Consider the following 27,475-nt stretch of genomic DNA (forward strand, 5'->3'; position numbering starts at 1 on the left):
AGGAAATGTGCAGAATTGACGAAAAATCTTCTCTAGGGCAAGGAAAATTCAAAATCTCAAGAAAATTCTTCCCAGATAAAGTTTTCTCTCTCCAGGGGTTTCTCGCCAAGTGGCAACAGGGTCAACGCATGAAGAATTAACAGAGCATCTTTCGCATTCTGCTGTCACATTTAAGGCATTATGGTGGATTCCTTTTGCATGCAGCCGTCGCATGTGGAGATGATGGTGCATTTATGGCATGATGGGGTGATTTGTGCATGGAGAAATATTTAGTGCATGTTGAGCGAATTTAGTAAAGAATGGCACATTTAATGCATTTTCGATACCGGTTGTAATGGGTTGGAATTAATTATGGGCACTATGGGCATTTATTGCTGATTCCCACCTTGTTGCATCATGTGTGGGGAATCTTTTAGGGGAAAACCCTAATTAGGGTTTTGCATGTAGCCAAGGCATGAAGCCTATTTAAAGGGCTGACCCCCCTCATTTGTAAAGGGAAGGAGGCTTTTATGAAATTTTTGCGATAAGTTTTGAGATAATAACAGTGAAACATTGTTCTCTGATGGTGTCCACTTAAGTTATTTTCCGAAACTTGCATGGTTTCACCTTCCTCACTTAGAGTAGAAGTAGTATAGTGCTTTGATTTCAATGGAGAATGTAATGGTGTTTGATGAATTTCCATGGTTCATACCTTTTGCATCTTGCTAATTGTAAGTTGTAGTGTAAAGTTAGTCTGAACCCCCAAATTTGTGCTAAGTTCGATTGAGTATAGTTGTTTGGATTGCGTCATGTTGGGTATTCAAATGCACTTTCTCAATTTGAAAATCCTTCAACATCCTCAGAAGATTGCACCGGTTCTTGTGGAGTTGTAGTTAGTCTTGGTGAAGTAGAGCTTGGTTTATTTGGGATTTGTCCACTAAAGCATTATCTATTGATATCATTGCCCTTAGGAGTAGATCTAGAGTAGATCTAGATCCTTCTAACCCTTTCCCCTTTATTTTTAGTTCGTTTTAGTTCGTTTGAAGCAGAAGCATTGCATAATTGCTATATCCAATGATGAAGTTCTAGCCACAACAAAGAGGTGAAAGAATGATTCAAACGTAAGTCCCCTTGGATTACCAGCATATCACATCCGCCAACTAAGTCACGTCCATCGCAAAAGGAACCTTGGAGTTGATTGTTTGAACTCATGACAATCTTAGCATACAATCGTACTTTGATCAAGAGAGAATGAAGTGACTATTAGGCAACTTTATTTTGTGTTCGACGTAGTCATAAAAAACACATCAACAGGTCCCAACTAGGCTAGCATTTATTGATTTAAGAGTGGTAGGGCAAAGAGTGTTGCTGTGTTTCACTTTTTTTTATCAGTGAAAAGTATTTGTTTATATTTATATTGAAACAAAAAATATACAGTATAGGAGTATAAGTCTGATTTTCACAGTCTGTGAAATAGTAAACACTTCAAAAAACCTCAAATCCACTAGTCCTGTATCTTTCTATCCATCGAATCTCACCAGTCTACTCTATGTGTATAAACAAAATATACGAAAGAAGCTACTTTCGTACTGTTCTTATTTGCTTTCCTCTTCCTTCATTGGCCATGTCACCCAATAATCTCCCTTGTCGAACTTCAATTTCTTCCTTGTTGGTACTTGCCCAGACTTGTTCACCACTCGTTGTTCTTGCTCTTGGTCCCTCAGATACTCCTTCAGAAAGGTACACCCTATCTGTGCTTCAGCTCTTCTATCCCCTTTGTTGCAGCCGACACTCAAGAGAAGAAAGGGATGCAGAGGTGGAGTAAACTCGGCCACATGAAGCCAATCTCCACTTGGTGCCTTGAAGCCCTCTCTAGGAACAGAGATGGCAATGAAGGCATACAAACCATAGCACCACTCCCCTTTCACAGCTGTGTTCATTATCTAGTGCGTGTCTTCTTTGCCATCAAGTTCCAAGCACCATGCCAAAAATAGTGATGCCACATCCACATTAGCTCACTATCTATACTCGGAAGCCATATATTCTTCTCCCAGTACCGTTTTAACAATTTGAAAGAACATTGGATCTTCAAACTGGAAGATATCCTTCAGATGGTCATCTATAATACAACCTAGAAATGCCAATTGCTGTTTCTTTGTTCGCAGGATAAAGCTTGCCTCCATTTTATCTCTGCAACTCCCAATGACCACTACCAATTTCCACACAAAATGGTAAATATTGCATCGCTTTTGCCTCCAAAAACTTCATTCACATGTATCGGTGGTTTGGAAAACTCACCGCCTTCATTATTTTCAATTATTCCATCCTTCAGTTCTCCACCATACTCTCTAAATCTTCAATTTGTATCTCTCGAAAGTCCTCTCATATTTGGCATTCATTGCTCACCTTTAATGCACATACCCATTTCAATAGGGTGTCCGCCACTTTATTCCCATCCCTCTTTGTATGGGTTAGTTTGAAATCAGTAAATAAATTTAAATTGGCTCTTATTAATTTGATAATTATATTAATTTTCCAGATCTGAGCTTCACCTTTGATAATGGCATATACTATAATCTGAGTCTCCTTCTAAATGTAACACTGGTATTGCCAATTTGCTTGCCAAGTTTACGGTGAGCAAAGCTACCTTCACCTCTGCTTCATAATTTGTTCCGTCCAAGCTACAAACACCCAAATGTTCCCTTCCCAATCTCAAGCAACACATCTTGCCCCTGACGTGCTAGGGTTGTCCTTAGAAGCACCGTTAAAATTATTTTCATCCATCCTTAGGTTTCTTTCACTTTACTTCCTCTGATTTGTGCATCGATGGATGAACCCATGAAGGTCCATTAACAATCCATTGTTGTGTTTCACTTTTGTTTATGGCCATTATGACCAATTAAAAATAGGATATTTTCTATTTATAAATTTATTAGATTTTTCAATTTTAAATAGGTAGATATTTATAGTTTTTCTTTTTGGGAACCACTATGATTCATTTTTTGACCCACTAGAGTTGTGTGCCAATCATCTACATTCTCAAATTGAAGGAGTGGAGAACACATGGTGTCCAAAATATATGTTCATACCTAGCCTCCACTGATGAATCAACAACTTTACAATTTTTAGCATTGCTTGCTATAACCTAGACAATAGTTTTGGGGCCTTTAATCTCAATGGATTAAATGAGGATGGCGGTAATGAATTTCGCATCCTAAACTTGCCCCTCAAATCAATAGCCTTAAAAAAACATTGCCCCTTTAGGGCATATTGCAATGACATTGACTAATAGTTTATTTTTGGAATTCTTCCATCCATTAGAAATGGTGGACACTTATGTTTCCTTAATTGTTTGCTATGATGTCTTTATGAAAGCTTCATCGCCATTTGCTGCCAATATGTTTATCTCACAAGGTTGAAAGGAAGCCCATTGGCATATATGCAATGAGCAATGATTTGATCTAGAATCTCATTTACCTCAATTTGGAAGGCCTTTTCTATTGGACCTCTTATATGGGAATTAGAGGAGGTATTGTCTTCTTAGAGAGACATTAGTGGAATGAAAAAATGTGGGGCATTTGGTGTTGTAGAGATAATAGTTGGTTTGCATGATCCTTTCTTGGATAGTGGATGTGATCTTTCTAGTGCCGTCTCACTTACATTTTCGACATCTTCTTGTTCTTTAATATATGCCTTAGTTTGCTCCTTTGGCAACCCTTTTTTGTTCTGTCCTAGACAAAGTTTTATTACTTAGTTAGTCATAGCACATTGGTGAGATTTCACTTGATTATATAAGCTCCTATAGCCATTACCACATTGACTAAATTCCAATGTAAACCCCATCTCATGGAAATTAATTATCACATTTTGCCAAAGAGGTGACATTGGATCATTTTTGAAAAGTACGTCTTTGTCATTGGGCCTATTGAGCTAGAACTAGTAGCCATTTTGTACAGATAACAAAATGAAAAAACAACATGACAACCCTAGGGTACATTAATTTAAGAATACAAATTACAAAACTCATAAAAAAACAACATAATAACCCCTATAATATGTTTTAAAATTTTAGAAAAATTTAAAGTATTTGTAAAAAAGAAAAAAAAAATCTTGAAAAAGTTCCCCTCAATAATGAAAAACATCAAAATAAATTTACTTTTGATTGATAAATCTTGTAGGTGGTAACTATTTGTCTTTCGTAACACAAAATAAATATGGTAAAATTCCTTTGTCAATCTTTCACCTCTTAAAAAGAACTAGCAAACTTTATGTATGAAAAATGTTAGCTTGGAGGAAAAGTGGATGTTTTATTCTCTTTTATTTTTCAAATGAAAGTTATTTGAGTCAATGCCAAGTTAAGGAATTTTTAAATTTATAATGTATTGTTTGGTTTTGAAAATGACATAAACATCATTTTTTTACATTTTGGCAATGGGTATTCTTAGGTATGGCCTAGGCATGCCTAGGGTCTTGCTTGGGCACCCTAGGTTCTTGGGCCAAACCTTGGGCAAACCTAGGTCTATCCTGACCCTAGCCCCAGGTTTGAATTGAACCTGTTCAATATGGTGCCCAAACTTGCTGAACTTGGCATCATAGAATGTCATCACAACTACATTGCATTATATTTTACACAACTAGCTTGTCAATCATCTTGTATCTATTACAAATCATGAGCCATATTTGTTACCCCATGGGAGATCTTCCACTTAGTGTGGGTCATAGTCATCATTTTGAGCAGTATCTTCCATTTTGTAGGCCATTCATCTCTTACAATGTATTCTCCCTATTGTGGGACATAATTATCATCACTTATGGTATCTCCTATCTAGTAAGGGTATTTAGTCAATGCCAATCTTGCAAGTAGAATTCTCAACATTAATTATTGTAGTCAAAGTCAACCTTGCATCTACAACATTTAAATTTTTCACATTAAAAGTAAATAGTTTTATGAAATTAAAGAATGGCAATTTTTTTGTATCTTCAAAAATGTCAATTCACAACTAGAGAGTTAGTTTTGGTATACCAAATAAAAAATGCAAAATATGGTCAAAGATCATTATAGAAGGTCATTAGATATTATATTTGTTGTTGTGCTTGATCAATGCTGTCATAATTGTTGACGGGTGTTTTATGACCACACCAACATAGAATAAAGTTCCTAATGGTCACTCTATCCTCTCTTGATCAAAATCTCATGCATGCTAAGATTGTAGGAAGATCATACATTGATTCCAAGGTTCCAACTGCGTACTAGCAACTCTATGATGTATATAGACTCGTTTGATTTGATGTTGCTCGTAAACCAAGGGGACTTACATACAGTGAAGAAGATTTAAACAATTTTGAAGCTTTCAAGGAGATTTGTCGAATGATTTGGCAATAAATAACTCTTTTTTTGGGACTTTTTGATAAGATAATATAGAAAGTAAATAGGAAAGGGGCTTAGAAAGGCTAGTCTAAGTCTAAGAATTCCACAGATAACAATGCTCAGGTGAGATCGACCACACTTTGCTTCGCCACTTTTAGACAACTACACAAAGGGTGCAATCTTCAAAGGTTGTGCTTATAGGATTTTAAATCATCGACGAACACCATCAAAGAACAATGCTCATCCAACAATCTAAGTTAAGAACGCACATATAAAAGTTCAGTCCAACCTTGCATTGCAGATAGAAATCATCTATTGGCAAAAGGTATGAGTAAATGATCTCACCATAAAACAATGCAATCTAGATCATTCATCTAAGTAATTGAAGCAAATCTAATCTAAGTGAGGAAGATGAAACCATACAAGTTTTAAAATAACACAAGTGAACACCAAAAGCCAATGTATCACTCTTATTATCTTAGAAACTTATTGCAACAATCTCATACAATTCTCCCTCTGTTACAAATGAAGGGGTGAGCCCTTTTAATAGGCCTCCAAAAGGAAATGGACGACCTAGATTACAATCAAAACAAAGGCTAAGATTTAACATGCAAAACCCTAATTAGGGTTTGACCAAAGATTCCCAAATATGACGCCAAGTAGTGGGACAACTATCAATGAGAATCTCACCCACTACTTATTAATTACCTTTTTACTCTAAAAAGGGCATCCATAATGCATTAAATGCCCCTTATGCCCCTTACATCTCAAATCGCCAATCATGCATTAATGACCCACTAACTCCTCAACATGGCAGCCGTCATGCATTAAATGAGCCACCACTTGGTCAAAATGTCCCTCAACAATAAATGACCCATCATGCCATCAATAGATTCTCGTCCAAAATTGGACGACCATTATCTCGTTCATTGATGGCGAATGCGATGAATTTGGCCATGACGACTTCCAGCTCTCCTATGGAGACACTTGGCACAATCTCCAGTTTGAATTCCAGCATTGAAGTGCCCTCTTCACTTTTGGAGAACAACTTCTCCCATCTTGATGCTGCTTCTTGAGTCTTGCGCATTGTGTTGGAGAACAAGGAAACATTTTCCAAATGTTCCTTTGAGAAGGATTCCACGAAGAAGAATTCGTGCAACCAATCCTTCAAATGGTCCACTGTTAGCTCTTCATCAGTCAACCTTCTTGCAAAAAATGCTTCTATTGCGTTGAGGATTTCTTCCTTAACCTTTCTGATTGATTCCTTCAATGATGTTGACTCCTTATGGAACCTCTCAAAGAATTCCTTCCTAGTGCAGACTGCATAAAACCATCGATATTTTGTTCTCCTTGATGATCTTCCCATCAATCAATGTTTGCCTGGGAATCCCCATTGTGCCTTCAGGCATGGAATTGTTAAGTCTTGATAGATATGTGCATCTTCCCATGAATTGTCCACTCTCAAGTCTGTTTAGGATGGCAAGGATTCTCCAGTAGAAGTGAGCCAAGTCTTCAATAAATCTACCAACTGAAGTGAAGACGTCCTCTACCCACTCCTTAGAGCACTGAGCCCTTTTCCTTATTTCTTTAACCCCATCAATGGATTCCTTGGGAAGAGAAGAGGGAGGAACAAAGGATTGATCTTATTCTCTTAATGGACACCTCAAATGCCACACATATTCGCACAAGGCTTAGTACTCGCTCTTCAACTTCCTATTCTTCTCTTCCATTCTTTTCATCTGCTCCTTCAATGCTAAGGAAGATTCATCAAAGTCCTCCACCACTTGTGCCTTGGAGGCACGCCCTAAGTTGATTGCCGTGATCTCATATTCATTAGGTGTAATCTCATTCCTGTCTTTGTCAACTCTAGGCACAGTTAGGTGTAATGTCCTAGATCTTGACTCATCCCTTGTAACTTTGGAGAATTTCCTTGCCGCCTTCTTCTCTACCGACCTATCTATCCTGTTTAGGACTTCTTCAAGTTCTTGCGTAGGATTTATCTCTTCCTCCGGCTCCCTTCTCATTCTTTCCTTTAGCCAATCTCGAGCGGCTGCCTGCTAATCTTGCACTTCCAGTTGTACTTGTTCCTGTGAAACCTCCTCGAAAGTTCCTAAGTCTCCAAGATTTGTTTCCATGAAACAATCCTGATCTTGCTGTTTTGGATTAGTGGGAGGCACTAATACTGAGAATATCCTGTGCTTGCGCCATGTCAAGATCATCCTCCTGTGGCTGGTTTCTTGTAACTGCTTCCGGGAACATTTCAACTTCATGCACGCTGGAAGAGGTAGCAGGTGACTGTGCTTCTATTCTTGGCCTCTTTTGCTACTACTCTTCCTACTAAACTTCCTTTCTCTTCTTTGCTTGTGAATTCCCAAGAATGCTTTTCTCCTTCCTACGTTCTACTCTTTTCTATAGAATTTCCTCTTCCTTGGCCTAGGCTCTTGATGACCCCTTTGTTGCCTCGCTATGGGATTTCAAGTCTCCCATTAGCTGGTTAGCTAGGTGGGCTTACTTTGCAATGTGCCGCTCAACCCAATGCTTAGTGAACTTCAGAACTGGCCTACTTAGGACATTTAAATCATCAATTTCCGGTGCTGACTCGTTTGGCACTTGAATAAGCCTATCCTTCTCCTTTTCATATTCTGGTTGAACAATATTTTCATCTTTTTCAACCTGATCTAGCACTTGTATAACTTCACAAAGTCTGATCAGATTGATAGGCAACTTGGAAAACATCCTCTTTTTGACTTCAAAGTCATCCTTGGCATTGACCCAATAATCTTCCACCTGTAACTTGTGTTTGTGTTTTACTCCAGCAACCATCCTGATTTTATTGTAAGGATCAAAGAATGTCCTTGTAGTATGAAATGCAAAATGATAGAATAATAATTCATCTACTGACTTTTCAACTGCCGCCAATGTTGGACACATTTCCTCGTAATCTCCTATGACAATTGGAAATTCAAGCGACAACTTCTTCGTTTTCTTTTGATTTTTATCACAGTAGTCAACTGTCTGGTAATTTCCAACAACACCATATTGTCTGTTGGATATTTTGGAAGCTAATATGGCTGGTCAGCGAATCCCTGGATCTGTATATAAGTGAATTTTGGAAATTGGATGTACTAGGCTCCATACTTTACTAACTTTCTAGCTTCCCACAACAACCTTGTATGAAGTCCCCCTTGTAATGATCTGGTAATGAGCATTGTGAATGTGTCGCTTGCATTTGTGAAAGAAGTAGTATTATATAAGTGCAACTGTGGATAGCACTCATGAACTTTCAATTGTCTTGGTCCACATCCCATGGGTCCTTTGCCTGGCAATCCATTGAACTTGCCCTTTCTTGCCAATAGATAAACAATATATTGGCTCATATAAAAGAATTGTGATTGTCTTAAGTTCCTCGGCTGCTCGTGCAAGTTGTTGCTGATTATCTTTGGGATGTAAGGTTGGCCAAGAGTTTGCCATCCGGTACCAAAATTGCCCTTCTTTTAGCATTGTAGTATTTTGCACGTCCCCTAATCAGCGCCAGGCACTGGATGGTAGGAGGGAAGCCAACAGCTGCAACAACCCCACTTTTATCAATCTTTGTGGCAATGGTTGACGAAGGATGTCCAACTGTTTCGTATACTCTTTTCCTTAATTCTCCTAACCTAAAAGTTCCTAGGGTGGTGTCGTTGACTTCTCTCCACTTTGATATGATCTTCGATTCTTGGAGAAATCCTCTTTGCTCGTTCTTGATTTGTGCCTGTCGGGAGATATTTACCGCGTTGTTGGATTCTACCATTCCCGCAAAATAAAATAATTAACATTAAATTCCTAACAAAGGAATTGATTAAATCCATTAAGGAAGGAATTCCATGCTGCGATTCCTGACATGGAATAAAATAAAACCTCCAAAGACGAGAACTTCTAAAAAATAATAAAAAACTTCAAACTGACTTTCTTCACTTCTCTCTAGCTTCCAATTTCTGCAAAAACCGTTGTGAAGAATGCATTCCAAATTGTTATTTAAATAGAAGTCTCCTACAAAGCTACTAAATTGGCGAGGGGATAAAATTAGTAGTTGCATTAATTCTCTTCAATCATGCGTCATGTTTCCTTTGACAACTCGCCATGCAAGTGCACCCGCCATCATCTTGAGTCCAAAAAATGGAAACTTCTATAATTTTTTGAGTTGTTGTGTCATAAATACGGAATCTTCCCTTTGCATATTGCCAACTCATTTATTACAAAAATCTTTCCATTCCGGGCGCATAAAGATATTTTGAAAGATTTTCCTGCCTTGGAAGAATTTTAACAATCTTTTCCACTTCTAAAGGAATCCTGAACGTCTAAAAATCTTGGAGAGAAAATTCTTTCTAGAGAGATTTTTTGTCTTGAAGGAATTTTTCTTGCTCTCGTGCATACCTCATCTTGGAAAGAGATTTTTCTGATCACTAACCATTTTATTTTCCCATGTCTAAAGAATTTTGCCCTATCTGGAGTCCTGGAGAGTGAAATTTAGCAAATTTTCTCTGTCTTGGAATTTTGTCAACCTTGAGCGCATTTTGTGTAAATGATGTTCAATTTACATTCAATATGCAAGTTATATTCTATTTGATATTATCTTGTTCTATGTATTACTGATTTAAAAATATAAATCTGACTATCTTCTTTTGTATGGCAGGTGAGAGGAGCATTTATGAATTTCGATGTCCTTTCTCACAAATGCCATTTGATATATATAATATATATAGCAGACTGGGTACGGTCAAGCAATGCCTTGACCGGCCATGTCTTTTAGACATGGCCGATCAAGACATTACTTGATCGTGCCCCTTCGCTATAATAATAATACATGGCGTTTATTTACCAAACGGTGTATGCTTATGTTAACACCCGATAACAATCGGTGTATGCCAATCGGTGAATGCTTGCCTTAACACCCGATAACAATCGGTGTATATTTATTCTACCACCTGATATCAATCAGTGCAAACATAAGTTAACATCGATACTAATCGATGTTTGGTCTACCCGATAATTGTTTGTTTTATCATTGAATGAGTTAACCGACTTAACTCGGATTGCAATGGTTAATCCGATTTAATAATCGGTGAACACAAATAGTGTAACCGATATTAAATCGGGATTCTATGCTATAGAATGATAATTGATAGTTAAGCATTTTGATTGAACTAATTTGATTGATCATATACAAATAAAGAATGGTTTATCAAATGAGGGCTTGAAGTTATTCATCATAATTATCGATATGATAAATGATTGAATGAGAGATTTCGTTTATCTCTCATTCAATCATTTATCTTACCGAAGCTACTATGCATTAACATTTTGCCCCCAAGGAAGGAATTTCTTCATGTCTTAGTTAAATTTCACGTTTTCCAAGGCCTTGTGCATACTTGGGCACACTTTGGCCCTGTAGGAGGAATTTTGGTCTAGAGGAAAATCCTCATGGACCCCATTTTGGTGCTCTCGCCTCTGTCTTGGGCGCATTTGGAGTGAAGTGGAGGAATTTTGTGAAAACAAGAAATTCCTCCCTGTCTTGATTCTAGCGCTCTCCTCTTGCCTTGGGCACATTTTGCCTTTGGGGAGGAGTTTTGTGTGAGAGGGAAAATCTTGCAAGCCTAGGGAAATGCACTCCTCACCTAGTCTTGGGCACAAATATGGAGTGGAGGAGGAATTTCTTCCATAAGGAAGAATCCTCCCTTACATGGTTTTGGTGCCCTCCTCTTGCCTTGGGTGCTAATCTGAGGTAGAGGAGGAATTTGAGGTGAAGAAAGGATTTCCGTGCCTTAGAATAGATTTCTTGCCTTTGGCAATTTTGGAAGAAGTTCCAGATTTAGCCATTTTTTTGATCATCTGTCTGCTTTTCAACTTTTCGTATTTGGAACTTGGATGTTCAAGAATGCTCTACCATCAATGTCCTGCCAACTGCTTGAGATAGATCTACCAAAAATAGAATTACCAAAAATAGTAAGTACTTCCAAACATCAAATTAGGGCAAACCGGGGGATAGGGACACTTACTTACTAAAAGTAGACTTACTAAAAATAGACATTGCTAAAACTAGTAAGTTTGTTTAAATGCAAAATTGGGCCAATCTGGGACGCAATGAAACTTACTAAAAATAGACTTACTAAAAATAATAAGTGCTCAAAATTCTCTCAAATTTCATTGGTAGCTTCCTTGAAGGGTTCTGACTTAATTGCTACATTCAAATTTCTCAAAACCCTAAGCTATTGGTCTCAATTCTAAGTCTGAAGTGTAAAAACCCTAAAATAGACAAAACAAGCTCCAAAATTAGCCAAATTTACTCAAAACACTTGTAGACTTGACCAAAATTTGCCAAAACATTTGGTGACCTAGGGAGATCAAAGAACCTGTTGCTAAATGACCCAAAAGACCACAACCAAAAGACCAAGTGGACCAAAAATGTAGGGGCTCCCCATTTGGAATGAGGTGATGTGTGATTAGGTTACAACAATATTCAAAATTATGACATTCAAAACTCTTAGGAATTGGCACTGTTGTAATTACTAGCATTAGGAAAAGTTTGGTGAATATTAGGACAGACATGAATTGATTGATTGTATCCTCTCTTGTATCTATTCATCTTTGGATTTCGTGTTCAAAATTTACAAAGGTGAAATTGATTAAATGGTGGTCAAATGAGGCATTTAACCTACAAATTGTTGTAAGAAAAATGCAAGGGGGAAATGGGCACATGTTGTAATGTGTGTGCATGCTTATTTGTTAATGAAGGAGGAAGTTACATTTGTTGCATGTAATGTCCCTACCAAAATATTTTAACCAACTTGCATATTTATTGATTTCTCACTCAGTGATAGTGTAACCTCCCCACTTTGAAATATAATTTGATTATAAATAATAATAATAAAATTAATATACAAAAGAACAAAAATAAAAAAATAAATTAAAATATAAAAAAATATATTTAAAATTTGATTAAAGTTAATGAATGGTCAAAAGGCATGAAATGATAAGCTGTGACTCCCCCAAATATGAGGTATAAAAGGGAGAAGAGAGCTCATTTGAAGGGGGGGATAATTTGGGAGTTAAGTGCAGATCTAATTTAAATAAGAAGTGCAGATCTGATTGTGAAAGGTTGTGTCCCTTTCAAAGGGTAGAAATAATGAAGAGTTGCACTCTTTCAAAGGGTGCTAATGATGAAAGGGTGTGTCTCCTCCCAAAGGGCATACATGATGAAGAGGTGTGAGCTATCCCTCACATTGAGAGATATAAAGGAAAGGAATTATAGCATCCAGTGAATCAACATCAATCAGATCAGATCTGTTATTAAGTTACAAACAGTAACATCTTTGTTTTTGGTGGTATGCATGGGGATGCGCTTAATATGTATGCTTAATATATGAAGCCTGATAATGTTCTTATGCAGAATCTAATAGTAATATTAATATGGACTGCAATATGTATGACAGTCATACTTCATAACATTTACATTCTTACTACATTAAGAATTGTTATATGGTAGTGTTGATGTGTTTTTTGTACACTATCAAACACAGAATTATATACCCAATGGTACCTTATCCTCTCTTGAATAAAGCCTCTGAATGCTGAAGATATCACGAAAAGGATCAATCAGGATGACTTCAAGGTTCTTCGTTGTAGGATCTCTACGTGTGGATAAGCTCTTTGTGGTATGATGTGATTTTGCTGGAATCACAAGGGGACTTACACTTGATGACTGAACTTCTGATTTGCTTTGAATATTGCTGGAACACAGGATTTCACTGACTTAGATTTGAAAAAAAAAGGAAAAAGGACGAGGGCGAGGAAAGGATCTAACTCTGATACTAAGAATGTAGGAGCAATGATTGATCTTTGATGAAATTCTAACTAAATCTTGTTTTGACATCACAGGACCATCTCCACAAGGTTAGTGCGATCTTCGAAGGAAAGCTTTATGATGTTCAAATCATCACTACAGGCATAGACACCATCAGGCTGATGCATATCAATGAAGAAGCGACAATTGAAGTTAAGCTTAAGTTGAATGATTCCAGTTGACTACACAAGGCAAGTCTGCAATCAACAAACTGCTAGTAGTATGGATATACGAATTTCACCATCAATCAAGCACATTTCTTCCACTCATCTAATAACATGAAATCAAATATGAGAAGTATAGAGACCATGCAAATTGTCGAATCGACCCATAAATTTCACCATTTCTTCAATGAAGTTTTACAAGTCTTTTACAACATCTTGGCAACAATCTTTGCCTTCTCTCTCTACTCTACTCTAATTGCTATTCTATCAATTGACTAATTCACTATTCTAACTATTGACTCCCTATCTTCTAACTCCTTTCTAACTTCTTCCGACTGCCTTTACAAAATGAAGAGTCGGGGTTTATATAGTGCCCACAATACAATTCGATGGCTAAGATCAATTCGAGATCGATGGCCAAGATTCAATAATGAAAACCCTAATTAGGGTTTGTTACAGCCATTACATAACATTTAATGCTTGACCAATGATAAAATTACATCCTTAGGACACATGTCTTCTCTGGAAAATTCGACCAATGGATAGCTAGGGTAGGTACATCGAAGTTTGTGCCACCTCCCATGAGTTAGGTACATTGAATCTGGACACGTTGAGGTGGACCAACCCGACTGGAGGAGTGATGACTGGGATGCCACTTCATCTGACACTTGGTTGATGCCAATTTGATGTTGTTGAGAAGCTGGCTTTAATTAATTCTTCTGAAACTATCTGCTTCTTCAATGAACCCTGCTCTAACTTCTCGTCTTTGATGTGCAGGATGATGATGTACCTCGCCTTGAAATGCTGGATTGGAAGAAGTCATTCCTGATGATGCTTGACCGAAGAAAATCATCCTTGTCGATGCTCGACTAGAGGAGGTCGCCCTTATCCTTGCTTGATCGTCTTTGATGAGAACCTACCGACTTGTAGATCCTTTGGGCTTTGGAGTCGCCATCTTGATACCTACACAACATTTCACAATTAGTAATATATCTTGAAGTGTAGAAATTAGGATTCAAAAGGAAGATTTAAGATTTTAATTAGGAAACTTCATGATAAATCTTGAGTTATCATTTCCTAATTAACTATGCCAAACTTAGAATTTTCAAAATAAAAGTTCAAAATTCAAATCTTCAACAATGGTGTCAAGATGATTTCGCCATACCTCCTCTTGAGCATTAAACTCTAAGAAATGATGCAAAAATATAGATTTTGCTAGGCAAAATGTAGATCAAAGTTCTCCATTGGATAAAATGCACCTCCTTTAGCCTTCAAAAGAATCAACTCCACTTCCTTCTAGTCTTCAACACTTGAAATAAATTCGCTCCAAGCAAACCAGATTTCACACCTCCAATTAGCTCTCCAAATTCGATCTTAAGGTAATGATTGAATGATTTGAATTGTGAAAAAACACCTCCAATATATAGAGCGCTCACCACTTTGCTCCCTCTAGGCTGACTTGGCAGAAAGGGGTTAAAAAATAAATAAAATTCCCAAAAAGGGGGGCCGACTTGGCAAAATAAATGAAAATAAGGCCTTAAGCGCTTCATATTTAATTTTAATTTAATAAAAATTAATTTTAAATGCCTTCACAATAAAAGTTCGATTTTTTAAGGCTTAAAATTAATTTATTAAATGCCAAAATGTCTTTTATTTAATGCCAATTTAATTTTAATTTTTTCAAATGTCTCAAAATTAGCAATTTTGGCGATCTAATGCAATTTGGAGAATATTAATTTTTAAAACAAGGCTTAATGAAACTTCCTGAGGATTTTGCCCTGGACCTTCACTGAGGGTCAGGAGCGATTTTTCATTTTTTGCTCAAATTTAGCACTTTTCCACCTCCAAAATTTCTTCAAGACATTTCAACTAGGTCCTTTCACTGAATTGCAAACTTAGCTCAATCCAATTTTGGAGAAAAGGTGTGATTTTGAAGTTTCTTGCTGTGGGCCTTCAGTGAGGGTCCATAGCGATTTTTGCAATTTAGGCTTGATTCTTCATCATTTTTCATTCAAACTTCATTCATCATTTGGCAATGCCTTCCCTTAATCCACTCCAACCAAATTCGCTTTGTTGTTGCAAGGTAAAATGAGGATTTTCAACAATATCGCTATGGGCCCTCTTTGAGGGTCCGGAGCGATTTTTCATTTTCTGACCAAAATCATCAAGTTTCAAAGGCAAAATAATATTCATCCTGCTCTTGGAGGTCTTTTCTCCTTGTCCAAACCTTGCCTTCGCACCATTTTGAAGAAAACATGCATTTTTTGAAAATCTCGCTGTGGGCCTTCAGTGAGGGTCCGGAGTGATTTTTTGGTTCTAGGCAAATTCCTTTATCTTTTAATCTTCAAATCACCTCCAAGGCATAACACATCACGTTCTCCTCCTGTCCAAGCAAATTTTTACCTCAATTCTTCAAACAAAGGAGAGAAAACTGGAAAATCGCTATGGGCCCTCTCTGAGGGTCCGGATCGATTTTTGTAATTGCCTTCAAAATTTTGATTCTCAACGATTTCTTTTCACTTCAAGGCTTTTCAAACATCATTTCAAACCCATGCCTAACCTTAGCTTTCCTCAAACTTGGATGAAAAATTCCCATTTTAGGTTTCTCGCTGTGGGCCCTCTCTGAGGGTCCGGAGCGATTTATCGCTGTGGGCCTTCAGTGAGGGTCCGTAGTGATTTTTCATTTTGGGTTGATTTCCTCTTGTGTTGATCCTCCAAATTATATTCAACGGATAGACCTTGCCTTCCTCCATCCCCTCCAATCATGAAATCACTTTGATCCTGCAAGAATAATGCATATTTGAAAATCTCGCTGTGGGCCCTCTCTGAGGGTCTGTAGCGATTTTTGCTACCTGGACCAAAATGCTTCACTTTTCGTCTAAAAATCATTTTGCCAAGGAAGATGTCATCTTGTTTTTTGCTATGAATAAAAATTCATGTCCAAGAAAGGTCCAAAAATGTGCACACAAAGAAAATCGCTGTGGGCCCTCTCTGAGGGTCCGTAGCGATTTTTCCTTTCCTGGGCAAAACTCCTTCAATTCATCATCTTTGATCAAGTCTGGATACTTCATTATGTTCATTCTATCATTCATCATGTTCTTGACCTCTCAAATCGACCAAATAAAGCTTGCAATGACCCTTATAAGATTTCTCGCTGTGGGCCCTCTCTGAGGGTCCGTAGCGATTTTTCTGTTTTCAACAAGGTCTTTCATCATTTCTAGCCAAAACTTCCTTAGGTGGGTGGAGAAAGTCATTTATTTTCCATTTATGATCAAAACTTGGTCTCTTTTCATTGCAAAATGAAGGAAATCAAAATCTCGCTGTGGGCCCTCTCCGAGGGTTAGGAGCGATTTTTGAATTTTTGAACTCTCTATCAGGATAATTTCATGGAATATAACATTTAAGTATAAGAAAGAAGATCCTTCTTCTTACTTATACTTTAAGTTATATTCCATATATACTTTCAGGATGTTTGAGAGTGGTTTCAGACCTCCAGGAGTTATATTGCAAAATCTAGTTTTTGGAGGTTTTTTCAGTTTCCAGACTTAGTCAAATTTCAGGATCAGGACTTTCAAACTTAGCCAAATTTCAGGATTAGGACTCTCAGACTTAGCCAAATTTCAGGACCAGGACATCACTCAAGTAGGACCTGCTATCCTATTGATCTCCCCGACAACACTCATCTTGCAAAGGCTAACAGACAAAACCCTAAAAGACCTAAAGAACAAACCCTAGAAAGCAAAAAAAACAGGGGTCCCCATTTGCAATGGGGCGATGTGTGAAAACGTCACAACAGGTAGCCTAATCTTTAATGTTTTCTATTGCCCCTAAGAAGGATTGAATGTGGGAATGTTAGGAAGAGGCGGTATTAATACCTCACAAGATAGGTAAGTCCTGCGGTGGAATAGACCATGCTACATCATAAAAGGGCAATAGATAAGACCTGCGGTGGAATGGGCATGTGTTACATCATACAAAGGCACTATTTGTGAAGGATAGTTTCTAGCACCCTAACATGGTTATTCCCTATCCTTCATAGGGTTGAGGATTAGGCTAGAGGTAGGGATTGGGGCTCAACTGTAATAGTTATCAAATATATTATGAAAGCTAAATGTTCATTAGTTGCAATAATTGAACCTAAGCATAACAGTTATGCTGAAATATGTTGATCTTCCTAGTAAGAAGCATGATAAACCTTACTATTTAAGAGTAACCCTAATGTTAAATTGATATAATTATAATTCTAGGACAAAAATTGGAAGGAGACATTACAGACAGTTCAACAAATAGTCGGTGGACATTTAACCATTCAATTTCCTAAGTTTTGTGCTTAGGAACAGCTGCAACTATCTTTCATAATCATAGGAAAATCTACAAACAATTGGCATGCGTTGAACAATATGTAGGCATTTTAACAACCAATTTGCAAGCATACGCCATTGCTGATATCTCATACATTAACTGTTGATTTACATTCATATATATATTCTGTAACCAATTTATTATCATGTCCCCTTCCTAAGACCAATTCCAGCTCAGCTTAAATAAAATTGTTTTTAAACACTCTTAATGTAAATATTTAAAATAAATATAAAATATAAAATAAAAAAAATAAAAATCAAACTATATTGCTGGCACCTATTTTGGGCCCTTTGAGCCAACAAAATAAATATAGTAAAATCAAGTGTTTAAATTCAAATGTTGGCCCCCTTTTTGACCTATTTTGGGCTGACCTAGGTTTCTTACAGCTGGTATATGTAGTGTTTTCACGTCTTTTGAAAAGATAACTTTTTGGGCATAATCTTTGGGTGCTGCATAAGCAAATCTACTCTGAACATCTACAGAAATCTTTGTGAAGAGACCTTGGGAGGTGAGGGCGAAACCCTTCACAGCCAACTTTATTGACATTCAAATTAGTTCTTTAGGGATCAAATCTGATTTCATATTTTGACATCATAGACATATGCTAGGTTGCAGATCAGACCATAACAACGAACAAATCAATAGCAGAGTGCCTAGATCAACTCCTTACCAGAAAACAGTCAACTGTGACATAGACAACTGCTAGGCTACATCCAAGAGGAAGTGCAAAGGCCAAATCATTGTAGAAGCATAATTCATTAGACCAGGGAGGGCATTCTTCACAGCCATTGCTCCATCAGGGACAAATCCCATACTTAAGCACTGCAAGCATAGAGGATTGCTGAGTGGAGGAATTGCTTAAGCCATTTCTAGCCCTAAGGCGCCATCTAGGCATGCCTAGTAGTAGTCATTATCACCCATATATCAAGTATAGACCTCAACCAGTGTGGTCATACGAATGCAAGCCAAATCAAGCTCTAAAATTTCACACACATGAAATCACTTCAAAGGCGATTCTAGCTATCCCAAGCCAAATCCATTGATTTTCATGGTGACCTGTACTTAGCAAGTTGAAGGTCAATTCACAAGGGCAAGAGACTCAATATTAGGGTTCAACTTGGATATTATATTCTTCCTAAACAATCAACCCTTGGCAATTTGTACCAAAACACTGTGATATTCTAGATCTGGGATCATTGATTTGTCAATTTGTAATCATTGTGAGCTCCTTTAGTTTGAACATTTGTGTAATCTATCTATGAACTGAGATATACAACAATATTGGTTTCAATTTCGTTGTGCATTGTACAATAAGGTCGTTAACAACTACAAAATTTCATAGTGAATGAATTTTGTATTATCTAAAGTTGCATTAGATGGATAAAGTTGCCCTAACTAATAGTGATCCCTAGATTTGCAGTCATTGGTAGGGTTTAATTAAACTTGATTATAGGTTTGGGATTTGTCTCATTGATTATTTCTAATACGAATGAGACACAACATTGGTATCAGAGCAGGTAGTCTTGCCAACCTGCTGGGTGATTGTTGTGCATGCAATTAAGTCAAATAGACCAGAGAGCCTTAGAAAGAGAGAGGAAGAAAGTAGAAGCAACCAAACAAGGAAATATCAGTGGAATTGGAGGTAGAGGTATGAAGAAAATAGTTGAACAAGAAGATTATTTGACGGCATACCTAAAAGGGCAAGAACGAATGACACAAATGGTAGTACAAATGATGTAAAACCGTTACCACCATAGCTACACTGAACAATGTTGGAGAAGGAAGTAATTCAGATTAGTATGTGGCTAGAAATCACACTAATAATAGCAGGCCCCTAGCTGTATCAACCCTTCCAGCCCCACCTTTTTTCCTAGAGTGGAATCACCACAAGGAGAAGAACAAAATCAGCCCACAAATGATTTTATTGCCATTGTAGATGACTATATGAGACTTGATCCAGACGCTAGAAGGGAGATTCATTTGAACAGTACAATAATGCTAGATCAAGAAGCGGATCAAGGAGTGATAAGAGACAAACTTTGTAGCAGTTTAATATATATTTTTAACACAAAGTGAGCAAATTGACACTTCCTATGTTTGATGGTTCCACAAATGTTATTGCATAGGCTTGGGTTCAAAAATTAGTTAGATACCTTTCACTTAACTTTATGACAGAAGATGAAGCTATCAAGTTTGCCATTCTACATTTAGAGGGCGTGGCTCATGAGTGGTGGTATCATGGTTCGATAACACAAGGGCTTAATCATATTGTGACATATGCTGCTTTCACACAAAAGCTCATTGAAAGGTTCGATCAAAGGGATCAAGAGGTGTATTTCAAGGAGTTGACACGTTTGAGGCAGTGTGGTTTAATGGAGGATTATGTAGCAAAATTTCAAAGGCTTTCAATCATGGTTCTAGATGTGATGGATAAGAGACTCATGTTCCTATTCATTGAGGGATTATTAGAGTCATCTAGTGGTTTGCTGAGAGCTTTTGAGCCAATGATTGGAGGACACCATTCGAAGGGCCTTAAGTTTAGAGCACTCCGCTGTAAAGAATAATTCTTTTTCCAAGAGCACACCAACAAGGCAGTAGAGGAAGCCGTTTCATAAGAATGTTCCCCATCCTAAGATCTTGCCTCTAAAGGATAGCAAGGTGGATGAATCCAAAAATGAGCTATAGAGGATAAAAAAACTATGTTTGACTTGTAGAGAGCCACAAGTACCAAGTAATAGGTGTTTGGGAAAAGGATAAATCCACTATATAGAGGCAGTTTTGATGAGGATTTGGAGGTAGGAGAAGTTGAGCCTGAGGATGTTATAGGCGAGGTTGAGCATGAAGAGAAGGTAGATAGAGAACATTTCAGGGGCACACTTGCAACACTTTTAGGAGCACCTAGATATCACTCCTTTCCTATTAGAGGAGTTCTACAATGAAAAAGGATGACAATTTTGATTGATAGTGGATCCACCCACAATATCTTGTGTCGATCATTCACCCACAATTTGATTGTTCATCAATCTTGTACCATCTTCAACTTCTTGTGTCAAGCATTCACCAACAATGTAGGAGATTCTACATTGGGGGACTGCATGGTCTCTCTTCTTCTTCTCTCTTGGGGGAGGCTTTTGTCCTATGGGTCTTCTTTTTCTCATCTTTTGAGAAGTTTCATCATTGTACATGGGTACCTAACATGGCCTTGTATTCGGGACCCATCTTTGCATCTTTTCACCCACCCAAGCTATACTTAAGGGGAGGTGTTAGTGTAGGTTTTTTATATTTATTTTTCCTACACATTATTAAGCATACTTAGGTTATACATGGTTTATGTGAGGACATGTGGCGTAATCCAAACTTCACAATGAGAAAATATGAAATAGCTAAAGACGTCCTATTTTTCCCTTTCACATCTCCTTTTATACCCTCGCTTGCAAACTTTCTAGAAGTTCATAATTTAAAATTCACTTTAAATAATAAACCTTATAACTCCTCATAAAGTGACCTATTAATATTTTAATTTAGCCCCACTTAATTCAATAATATATAAATAACATAATTAATTAAATACTAGCTGCTTGAAAGATAATTAAATTATTCCCTTGCAAAATCCCCTAATTAGCCTATGAGAATGAGATAGGCTAAAGGGGCCTCACCACACACCTAGGTCGAAGAAAGGGACATTATATCTTAATCCTCCAATATCCACCAAACCATAGTTCAAGTTGAGGCTTGGTGTGCACTTGATTATTCCACTTATCTCTCGTAGGGTGATACTTGATTATTCCACTTATCATTCAAGGTGAGGCTTGGTGTGCACTTGATTGTCTCATTTGGCAAAAGAAATGTGAGTTTCTTGTGTCTAGGAAACATGAGTTTCTTGATGCTCTCCTTCATTCTCCAATGGCCTTTTGGCATACCTATCTTCCAAGAAATATATATCACATTTGATATTTTGATTTCTTCCCATTAGGCTCCTATTGCCAATCCAATGGTTTTGACTCTTCCCCATATATAACCTCTTAACCCTTCCCTTCGCATGTTGGATATCCTAAAATCCACCAAACTATAGTTCAAATTAATGCTCTATGTGCACTTGATTTTTCCTTGTCTTTCCTAGTATATGTCTAGATAGTATTCCATCTACATTGTCATAACTAGGGCAAGACTATAATTGTCTCTTTTGACAAAAGAACTAGAGTTTCTTGTGTGTAGGAAACATGAGCTTCTTGATGCTCGCCATCATTCTCAAATGACCTTTTGGTATACTATCTTCCATGAAATGTATTCCCATTTTACATGCTGATCTTAGGTCTCTTATTGCAGTTCTCTTTGTTATTATCTTCATGTGATTTGGAAGGCTACTCAAAAGTTGTTTGCTAGAAAAGTGATTGATTGTGATAGGATTCATGTAGCGTTCCTCAAATATGGTGTGGATTCATCCGCCATCCCTATATTAAACTTTAGTGAGGTGCTTTGCTTGGGCATTCCCCACTCTTGACTACAATTTATCATTCACCCCATTTATAATTTGGGGATATTTCTAACCCAAATAACTATTGGACTAATATAGTTGGGCACACATTTTTCAAGATTTATGCCACATTATTGGAAATGAAGTCTTTTGAGTTCATATATAGTGACAATCTCATTGTGAGGCAAGCTTTAAGAGAATGTTGTAAACTATGATCAGAAATTTCTCATTGGACTATTTTTTGAGGAGGCTCATTAGCAGTCTCGTAAGGCTTATGTTTTTGTTTTGTAGACTTTAGAAAGGTCTTTGAACCAGTTTCAAAATATTTGATTTTACAAATGTTGAATGGTAATGGTGTTTAAGATTCCTTCATAATTGCCATCATAACTCTCAAGGAGATGGTTGTTGGTCAATGTGGGGGCTCCCCTTTGTCTCTATAAGAGCATAATTGGAGTGGAAACACAAGTGTGCTCTCTTTTATTAAATCTCTTCAGTATTGCATAGTTGAGCTTGAAGATTTTCTTAGTTGTCATAATTATGTTGATCTTTTGCATCATGTTCTTATTGATATACAATTTTTTGTTGATGGTTTGATGCTTCAACTCTATTGAGGGTCTACAAAGAACTTTATGCTCATAATTGGTTTTGTCAAATTTTCTAGTTTCTAGTCAACCTCAATAAATGTAATATTGTGATCTTCAACATCTTTGGGGAGGCTTTTTCTTTATTTTCTCACATCTACAAAGGGGACTGATGATGTGTTTTTTACGCACATGCAAACACATAATAAAATCCCCAAAAGTATCTTATCCTCTCTTGAATAAAATCTCTCAAATGCTGAAGATTAGCTTAAGGATCACTTGAGAAGACTCCAAAGTTCATGAATGTAGGGTCACTACGTGTGGATAAGCTCTGTTGGTTGATGTGATTATGCTGAAATCACAAGGGGACTTAGGTCAAATTGTCGAATGCTTGAATTGCTTGAACTCGATCATCTGATGTTGCAATATGGTGATGCTCTTTGTCCTAAATAGCTTGATTTAAAAAAAAAAAATAGAAAAAGGTGAAGGGTTGAGAAGGTCTATTCTAGGGCCTAAAATGTAAGAAGATGGATGAACGATTAGATGGAATCCTACTGAGTGACGTCTTACCATCAAATTGAACAATTTGACACAAGCTTAGTGCAATCTTCTAAGGGCATTTTAAGATGTTCAAACCATTACTATCAAACATTGTTCACCATTCAAGTCGATGCATAAACAATGGACGCATAACAATTTGAAGTTAAGCTCATATCATTTCCAGTTGACCACACAAGGCACACATACAATCAGCAAGAGGCTAGTGGTATGGACTAGGCCGATTCTTCATGAATACATTCAACAAATTCCTCCATTCAATCTAATTTATTTATCATCCAACATGAAGATCCAACAAGAAACCATGCACATTGTAAAGAAACAACACACTTCACCATAACTTCAATGAAAATGGAGTTCATATACAACTTAGGCACCAATTTATGCCTTCTCCTCCTACTCTACTCTAATTGCTATTCTATTCTTCTATTCTCTCTCTATTCACTATTCTACTCACTATTAACCTTTACAAAATGAGGAGCTTGAGCTTTATATTGAGAGGTCATTACAATGAATGGCTTAGATCAATTTGAGATCAATGGCCGAGATTTTACAATGAAAACCCTAATTAGGGTTTGTTACAACAAACTCAGTTCTGGCCAATGAAATAATTACAACACTTGAGCATAACCAATAGATCACTTGTCTCTCTCAACTCATGAAGTTCGCTCCAAATCTTGAACTCATGAAGTTCACTTGTGTTGTTGAGTTCGTGAAGTTCGTTTCAAATAGAATCCATTCAAGGTTAAATGCTATCAAGTACTCTTCGCTCCTTTACTTCCAATTTTGTTCATGAAGGTTTGAAGGTGAGGTTCGCTCATGTGTGTTCATTCATGAAGTTCGCTCCAAATTCTCAATTCATGAAGTTCGCTCCAAATCTTCAATTCATGAAGTTCGCTCCAAATCTTCAATTCATGAAGTTCGCTCCAAATCTTCAATTCATGAAGTTCGCTCCAAATTCCCAGTTCATGAAGTTCACTCCAAATCTTGAGTTCATGAAGTTTGCTCCAATTCCTAGTTCATGAAGTTCGCTCCAAATGTTGAGTTCATGAAGTTGAAGTTCACTCTCTTGACCTTGAAGATGAAGTTTCTCCTGAGGTTGAGCTTATGAAGTGGATTTCAAATCAAGACTAAACTCTTTTTTGCTCACTTTCACTTACTTTCTCAACTTCAATACATGATAACTTGCTCAACATGAGATCTTAGAGTGAATTTTCCCTCTATGGGAGAAGTGCAAGAAATTCGCTACACAAGGAGTATTCATGAAGTGAAGTTCGTTCCTTTAAGAGGAGCACTTGAAGTGACCTTCAAATTAGCAATCCTTCCTCACTCATGGTTGAACTAATGATATCTAGACTTTGCAAACTTACTTCACACTCATGCAAGAGTATCCACCTGACTCCTAGCCTTTTGAGCACCTATACCTCTCTAATGCAAAGGCTAATAGCTAAAGACTCAAACACTACCTAGAAAGCAGAAAAAAAGTGGGGGTCCCCATTTGTGATGGGGCGATGTGTGAATACCTCACAACAGGGACCTATGGAGATCATGCAATCTTAATCCTTACTTGAGTGTTTGTTTACCGAATTTTTTTTTGCCTCACAATTGCATCTTTGCAGGGGATAGGTCTCATCTTCTATCTTGGAGTGCTAGTGTTTTTTGATTCATTTCCTTGATAAAAAATTCTCATTCAATTCAAAGGGTATTTCTACCCTTTTGTGTAAGTGATGGTCACTTATTTCATTGCATTACAAGAGTTCCAAGATTCGGCCTAGGTCATATGAGCTGCCATGGTAGTGTTGACATTAAAAACCATTGAATTTGCATTCCTTTTAATAAATCTTCTCATAGAGCAAAGTAAATGTTAGTGAATTTATTAAAATTTCTTGTAAGGCAGATTACAAGTTAGTGATTCCAACTTAGCTTGTTGAACATTTCTTATAGATTATTGATGGCATCATCATTCGACCTAACTATCTTTAGTATTATTCTGGTCATGTGGCTTGAGAGTTGCACTTGGTCAGTTGAATGCATGCTTCCACCGATTACAAGTTAATGCAGATTATCTTATTATGTTTAGCTAGACGATCTATTATCTTGGTACCCTTGTGGAGTTGAAAGTTGAGAACTTTATCTCAGTGCTCCCTAGGGATGTGTGTCTTGTGTTTTGTTGCCTCATCCCTTATTTTGGGGACTCTAGGATGCCTCGAAAATGTCCCCTCCTTCCCCTATCAACCCCCAAAATTGGGGAGGTCTTGGAAACATGTGTGAAAACTTAGGAGATGTTAGGGGATGACTAGTTGTCCTCAAGACGGTCAAGGGACACCCATGTGTACCCTAACCATCCTAGGGACAGCGAGGCCATTCCCTATGGCCCGATAAGTGCTTCCCATCCAAACATATTTACAGGTCATTAGACATGGCAAAAATTGTGTCCAATATACCATACAGATGCGTAAATATGCAATTTATGTGCAGGATCTAAATTTAATTGTAGTATAATATCCATCCCAAATCAACACTACTGAATCTAATAGTAAATCTATGTGCAGCTAAGAAAAAAATGCATTGTACTGCTTCTTTTATTACATTAGGAACAAATATCATGGCCAAGACTGGCTAGAGGAATTTCCCTCTAGTGACCTGATAAATCTTGTCATCATCTACTTCTGTTGTTTTCTAGTCAAATACTAGCTTAGGATCACCTGAAAAAGACCCATCTAGGGAATCTATTCTCACCCACCCATACAGTAAAATATTCATGACAAAAAATATAAGGTGGAAAAGGAAACAGAAATAAACTTGACTTTACTATTGCCTGATTTAGGTTAGGGACAGCTATATATTTTCTATGTTTTTCTCATTTTATAGTTGAAACTTGCAGCTTTTGGGCATTTTTTTATAATTCTTATATAAAATGTATGCACATTGACAATGGACGCATTTAAATTTTGTTAATTTGTTTGCCAATTCTCATGTGAAATCTCAATTCAAGTCTAATGTTATATATCAAGCATCTATAATATCTATGATGAATGTTTTATCAATGTTATGATATGAATATTTGAAATTTCTCTATATTTTAAAAAAATTTCCTAGTTTTTTAATAGCCATCCCCTACCATCCCCTAAAAACTGGCCCAAAAGTACCTCCGTACCAATAACATGTCCCACTGTCCCCTGCTGTCCACGTCCCCATCCCCAAAACTTGGGGGAGCATAGTTATCTTCAAGTGCTTTGTCTACTATTAGATATATCCTATATGGTATTAATATATGTACATAGACTTGTGATTTTTATCCACTTTCTTCCACTATCTCGGTTAAAGGTATTTGGCCCTCTTCCTTTGATATGTTATCAATATTTAAGCATAAGTCCTTATAGAGAACCCCTAGACCTAGCAAGTTGGTTACTTTCTCTTAGTCATCATATTGATTGATGGTTTTAATTAGTACCCTTTGGATATTGTGAGCTAAAAAAATTAGGAAGATGATGTTCATCCTTGCATACCACCATTAGTGTGTTCTAATGCACTCATTCATTATTAGGAAGATGACATTCATCCTTGCATACCACCATTAGTGTGCTCTAATCCACTCATTCTAGGCATTATGGATCTGCTTCATTTTACTGTTGAGGGCCTTCCAGCCCCCCTCACCAGCAATGCAAGTCATGTGAACTTGAAGAAGCGCGCATTACAAGTTTCCTCTCGACCACCTCAACCTTGGGTGTTAGGAGAGTATCTAGGGGAAGTACATTGCTTCCTACTTGAATTCTCCCCCTTGTCTGTTTTAGCCTTGGACACTTGGTGGGCACTACTCGGTATTGCATTGACCCATTTATTTTGGTCAATGCTGATGTCATTCTTTTGTTTGGCCTTGAGCCTTAATGTATACGTGTGACAAAATTGGTTTCTATTCATGGTCGCTTCCTTTTCTTCCTCAGCCTTGTGCTTCATTGAGTTGTCTATCCTTCCCATGACTATTTGCCCTTTTAGTTACATCTTATGGTCTGAGCTTTAATTAGTTACATTGTTTTCTTTGATTTGGCTCTTAGTGCTTTGTTACTTCTACAACCTGAGTTCCTTTTACCATTGTGTTTCTCTATTTCA

At 37.2% G+C, this 27,475-nt stretch overlaps 1 protein-coding gene across 1 annotated transcript in view; it reads left to right on the plus strand.

Annotated features, from left to right (window-relative positions):
- The window catches only part of LOC131070563 (uncharacterized), a 161,724-nt gene that overhangs the window by 3,439 nt on the left and 130,810 nt on the right, over nt 1-27,475 (plus strand). The window lies entirely within an intron of this gene.

Source organism: Cryptomeria japonica, chromosome 2 (assembly GCF_030272615.1).
Source record: "Cryptomeria japonica chromosome 2, Sugi_1.0, whole genome shotgun sequence".
NCBI classification, from domain to species: Eukaryota; Viridiplantae; Streptophyta; class Pinopsida; order Cupressales; family Cupressaceae; genus Cryptomeria; species Cryptomeria japonica.